At 41.0% G+C, this 6,622-nt stretch overlaps 1 pseudogene; it reads left to right on the top strand.

Annotated features, from left to right (window-relative positions):
• Positions 1-3,992: 3,992 nt before the first annotated feature.
• On the top strand, positions 3,993-5,715 carry LOC120568502 (annotated as a pseudogene).
• The last annotated feature ends 907 nt before the right edge of the window (positions 5,716-6,622 follow it).

Raw genomic sequence — 6,622 nt, forward strand, 5'->3', positions numbered from 1 at the left:
GCCCCTCTGCTGTGAGGGGACAGGGTCGGGGGTGGTCCAGCACGGGGCACCGGAGGACACGCACTCTTCCTCAACGCTGTTGCCTCATTCTGACTCATGAAAAAAACATGAGTAAAATAAAAGAAATAAACTCAGCTACTGTGTGTTTATTTAAATATAGGTACACCATACAGGCCTAAGAGATTGCAATATAAGACTATAGCATACATATGTCAAGGGTGTATGCAGTGGTTAAATTGGCTTTGTAGGGAGGGGAGCCCCTTATTTACGGAGAATGGTCGTCATTCAAAATTGTAAAATGACTTAATGTGTGTTTTTACACCAAATGGGCTCTTTTCCCAGTATTAATGTGTAAGGTAGGGTTGATAAGTTATTCAAACAAAGAGAAATACTTCACAATTCACTTACTTTATTATTATTATTATTATTATTAATAATTTTTTACCCTTTATAGGCTAATGTTAACAGGCAGGCAATGGATTTCACCCTTGGAAAATGTATGAAATTGACAGCCCGGTCTCACGCCAGGTCGTGTAATAGTCACGTTATTTTAATCTATTAAGTCGTGGACAGGTTACGTAAATGGCGTTTTTTGCGGTGCCGATTACGAAATTGAAAGCAATGCATTTTAATGGGAAGCATATTTTGTGATCCCAGAACGCTACGGTAGTGAGTAATTGATAAGGCTAAAGTCCGCGTAGGGAGGTTGGTCAGGGTGGTGGTTGGGTCAGAAAACACAGGACTTTCACCCGGAGACCAGGGGAACGTGTCCCCCGTGTCATGTTTCCTAAACCCAACCTTCCCATTGTTGTCCCGCGTGTGTGGCAGTTCCTTTGTCCCGGTGTTACGGTTCCTTCCCCCGTTCTTTTTTCCTTACCCCAACCGTTTCGTTATTGTGGCATTTCATTTCCCCGTTGTTGTGTGCCCTCGCGCCGCTAGCAGCCCGTCCCGTTGTTGCGTCCCCCAGAGCAGGTTCAAAGCGTGACCTGTACGTTCAAAAGTCGTTGCATATAACCGAAAAAAGCGTCAAAATCTATTAAGTCCACAACTTAATAGATTAAAATGCAACGTGACTATTACACGACCTGGCGTGAGACCGGGTTGGAAATTGAACATGTTTGAAAATATTGGTTGGCAAATATGTAAACATCTTTTTAAACAAGAAAATTATGTTGATTGAAGAGAATCAGAAACCACTATTATAGCCTTTTTAACAGTGATTGGCTGGCCCAGCATCTTAATAGCCAGTGTATGTTCATATTAGCTTCCAGTTTATTAGATGGCACCAACATTTGGACTGATCATAACTGGCCTGGCAACCCAAAGGCCAAGGTTTTGCTTCCAGATTTGTTTGGTGATTTATGATGTGGGAGTCTGGGGAGGATTTTTAGCATTAAATACTTCATTTTCTGCATTTTGGGTAATTTTTATGCACCTATTTATGCCTTTATCTTTATGTAAAGGGACACATTAGGCTACAATCCAAATATAACAACATAATGGAAAATATTGCAGTAAGGCTGTCAGGAATTCTGTATTGCTTTCATCTATTTATTCTCCTTTAGATTGACTTTTCTAATTATATCTGAGTCAGCACACATGTAGCTTAGGCATCATTTATTCTTACCTTTTTGCATCTTTTGTTGGGGAAGTAACCTCCGTAAATGTGCATATGACAATTATTCACCTCAGTGATACATTATTCATTTAATTTATTTAACTTCTTGATTGTAATATTTCAGATGATTGAGCAAGATTTCTGCTCATGTCCAAAACTTTGTGCACATTCAAAATATAACTCATCCCATCGGTGCTCTCTGAGATTTGAAGGAGTCGTGATATTTTGTGAAAAAATAAAGTTATAATATAGGCTATTATGAGAATAAAGTCACTATATTTTAGAAAATAGCCTAATCTATAGGCTACTTGCACCGTAGTCTCCTGTGCATTACGTGATTGCTCTGCTGATGCGGTAGATCTCAGACCTTCTGACAGACACAGAGCCCCGTCTGAAACACACAGCTGTGTTTGAGATGTTTAAGGAAGTGGCTGTATGCTGCTAAACATCGGAGGTGGAAACCCGAAACTTCTGGCAGAAATACACGGAGCTCAAACGAGACACATCTGCTGCAGCATGTCCACAGCAGAGAGCATCCATAAACCTGAAGCTGCGCGGCTTTTACAGCAAGAGTGGACACAAGGCGACGTCCGGTTTCATATTTGTCAGTCAACTTTTGAAAATACATTCAGGGTTAAACTCAAAACATTCGGGGCTGACACACCCCGGAAAATGTTTGATGCTGAAGGAGACGGAGATGAGCACCCGGCAGGGTGTGTTGTGGACCTGAGGAGGGGAGCTGTGCTCCGGTGAGCTCCGGTGCGCTTCGCCCAATTTAACCTCTGGGTGTATGAATTAAATAAACTTCAGCTGGAGTCCAATTTACTACGGTAACACTGTTGACCGCATCAGTGATCTCTTTCCATCCAACATTCTTTCTATAGCCTTTAATACCAGTTTTCAGGCTGCCAAATAGTACACACGTTGAGTGCAAATTAACCTGAGATATCAGGGTTTCAATCTCCACCTCTGAAAAGTGCTGCAGATTAAGTCTCACCATGTCGTAAATTGCAGGGCGACGCCTCAAAACCGGAATATATTGGGGCGTGATATTTAAATTACGATCAATTCCAGCCGCTGCATTTATCAATGTACGACCATTCTTACGCTTGGATTGGTGTGATGCGACGTTTCATGAACCACACGTGAAGCCTGTTGTAAGATGATTTCTGCGCTCATATCTGCACTGGTTTCTACATTAGGTTGATAAATGAGGGCTAAAGTCTCTGTACAAAAACACAAGCTGACACACTGACAAGCTGCTTGAAGCGTCTTTTTCTACACTGTTGTACTGAACTTTGTACCTCCACTAGAGGGCAACATTATCAAGTAGGAGGTGCACTACTTCTGCACTGTGTTCAACCATTCAGTCAATAATAAGTGCTGCTGTGAAGAGAACAATTCTCAGACTGAATGTTGAACATCAGCTAGTTTCTCCTGTTGATTTAAACCTTGTTGTAGAGATGAAACATTGGCTGTGGAGAAGAGCCTCAAAAGCCGGAAACGGCACGTGGTGAAGCGACAATAACGGAATCGCGGATGTTGGGTTTAAGGAAAAACAACCGGAAGGACGCTCAAAACCGGAAACAAACGCCACGCACGCTGGCGCAAACCCGAGTCTCCTGAGTGAATGTCCGGTGTTTTACCCATCCGCCACCCCAAACAGCCTCCTCGTGCAGCAATTTCCCTTACATACCACTCGCTAAATGTCATTCAACTGCGGCTCTCCCCAGTGCGCTACACAAATACGCCAAAGGGTGCCTTTTTCCGTTGCATCAGGGACGCTGAAGGACACTGCCCAAACGTACTTATTTTACGAAGTTCGAATGAGAATGGGTTGTAATACAATACAAATTGCTCTCTCCTCTACAGTTTTCACTCTTCATACATCATGTTGGTCAAAATGTAGGAAATGTTGTGCCGGTCACAGAGTAATTATGGAATCCACAGGACTTAAACTTTTGGCTCTGTTTATACCAACTGCTGATAGAAACAATGAAAATACATAGGCCACAATGAGCTCAAACATTCTGAAAAGAGTATAACACATAACATGTTGAAATATTAAGTCTCAGTTTACTTTCAAACTTTCTCTAAAGTAAAATGAAAATGCATGTACAGTTTCACTCCAATTAACACCTATTATACGTTCGAGAACAAAGTGAATCTGCACCAGCTCTAAAACAGGAATCCTGTCAGCTGAAAACTACAAAGACCACTTCATACGAGACATGTTACAGTAAGAAAGGAGGAGGCACAACATGTGTTAGGTGTAAAGTTGTCAGTAGGGGAATAACCCAGGGCTGTGATCAGGTTCCTCCTTCTAATCCACCAATTTAGTGTTGATGAAGACTAAACGAGAGATCACAGCCTTCTTTATACTTGCTGTAGCTCAGAGTTACTCCACACTGCAGATATGAAGCCTCTGTTCATCTCAGTGTTGCTGGCTGCTATGAGCCGCGGTATGAACACAACTCTGTTTCTTTGATATCAATCCAACATTGATATGATTCTTTAACAGCACACTGATTCTGTTTGTTGCTGTTTTACAGAATGCAGAGCACAAAAAGACAACGTGCTGCAACCAGAAGGAGATGTGCCTGCTACTGAAGGGAGGCAGTAACACTTGGCTGTCTATATAACAGCAGTACAACTAATGATTATCTCTTCTGGTACAAACACGATGGAAACAACAGCCCCAAATTCATTCTGAGCCGCTTTAAGGTTGGAACGGGGGAACGGTGGACAAGGAGAAATTTTCATCCACACTGAATTCCAGCTTAAGATCAGTTCCTCTGAAGATCCATAAGCTTCAGCTGTCTGACTCTGCTGTGTACTACTGTGCTCTGAGGCCCACAGTGACAGGAAACACCAAAACTCTGTACAAAAACCTTTGGAGCAGAGACAACACAATACTACACAACGTCCACCAGAGGGAGTCACATACTGTTCAACATTTATATTTTTATGATGTAGAATCACTTTACTTTAGTAGTGTAACTGAGAGAAGTGAAAATAAAGAACTACGAGCAGAGGCGCGGGAAGTCATTTTCAGCTGGGGGTGCAGGGTGTTGGCGGCGGGGGGAGAACGACTCTACCTCTGCCTCCCCTTCCATGAAGTACGCTACAACTAGAACTCACTCCAGTAGAGAAAGAAGTGAACACTTTAGAAGGCAGCTCTGTTGCTTTAACCTACAAATACTCCAAACAAGCAACTAGTGATTATTTCTTCTGGTATCGACAATATCCAGGAAAACAACCAGAGTGCATCATCTCTCACTTTGGATCGCAAAATGCAACAAAATCTGGACTGTCTGTTTCAGTGACTGAGGATAACACCAAAACATATCTGCAGATCTCCTCTGCTGTAGTATCTGACTCTGCTGTGTACTACTGTGCTCTGCAGCCCACAGTGACAGGAAACACCAAAACTCTGTACAAAAACCTTTGGAGCAAAGGCAACACAATACCCTACAACATCCACCAGAGGAAGTCACACACTGTTAAACTTCAGTGTATTTTATGAGACAGTCTGGATTCTTTTCACTAATGAAACACAGTTGTGATAAAGCTTTGGAGGGAATGAAACTAAATCAACATCTGAGTCTCCTCCTACTGAGTGCAGAGGTGGCTTCATCACAGAGAACTGTTTGATTCCAGCTGGGAACATCAGACAAAACAACTCAAAAACGTATTCATCCTGAACATTCAAAAACAGCATTTCACCTCTGCAGACATGGAAACACTCACTGTAATTCTGTTCTGCTTCACTCTCATATGTACTTATGTTTTTTATTATAAATTCTGAAATACAAAGACATTTTCAAAGTTTTACAGATCCAGTTCAGGTTTTACATGGAGTTCAAAGTTCCACATTTGAAAAATACACAAACCATAACATTACTTTTATTCAACATGCTGTCACTGCAGCATTGTGTGTTTTCTCTTCTGTTTCTAGATATTTAAAAGATTTGTTAGATTCTATGTTAAGGAAAAGTTTGACTCCGATGTTTTCTGAATGTAGAACATTTGTTGAGGCTTTACAACTTAAAACATGAAATAACAGAGTTATCTCTTCCTTTAGGTGTCAGCTGTGAAGAACTCAATCTCGCGAAACCGAAAAACAGTTTAGAAGGCAGTTCTGTTACTCTGTCCTACAAATACTCCAAACAAGCAACTGGTAGTGATTATTTCTTCTGGTATCGACAATATCCAGGAAAAACACCAGAGTTCCTCATCTTCACTTGGGATCGCAAAATGAAACAAAATCTGGACTGTCTGTTTCAGTGATTGAGGATAAAACCAAAATAGATCTGCAGATTTCCTCAGCTAAACTTTCAGACTCTGCTGTGTACTACTGTGCTCTGCAGCCCACAGTGACAGGAAACACCAGTTTCACACACTTTTAAACACTGAATAGTATGTAATGATGAAGTCTAGATCAGGGGTCTTCTATGTTTTTAAGCCAAGGACCCCTTAAAATAAAAGAGAGACGGAGCAGAGACCTCCTACCACATATATTGTATAAAATTAAGTTGCATAATAAACTGGGCCTACAATAAATTGTAGGGGGCCTATAGCCCTTATAGCCTTTTTCCAAGAGAATACTAAGCTATTACCATAATAATTGGCATGATTTCATTAATAATGTTTTAATGTAAAATATACAAGTGGAAATCCTTAGCATTAACTGTATCTGTGGATGGCCTTAGTAACAACCTTACCTATAGGCCAGTAAGCAGTGAGGACTACTGATAATATGTTGGATTCATGTTAAGAATTTAACTTTGGAAAGACTTTCAAAAATTAACAATAATTGGTGGTCTCCCTGCATTAACTCTGAGGGACCCCCTAGGGTCCAAGACCACCTCTTGAAGATCACTGGTCTAGATTCTTTGTAGAGGTCACAATAACGGAAATTGAAGCATTAAAGATGAAAAGAACAGTGTTTTATTCAACAATCAGGATGATAATGATGTGTTGTGTGATATTGTGTTCATGAAC

This window comes from Perca fluviatilis, chromosome 11 (assembly GCF_010015445.1).
Source record: "Perca fluviatilis chromosome 11, GENO_Pfluv_1.0, whole genome shotgun sequence".
Taxonomy (NCBI): domain Eukaryota; kingdom Metazoa; phylum Chordata; class Actinopteri; order Perciformes; family Percidae; genus Perca; species Perca fluviatilis.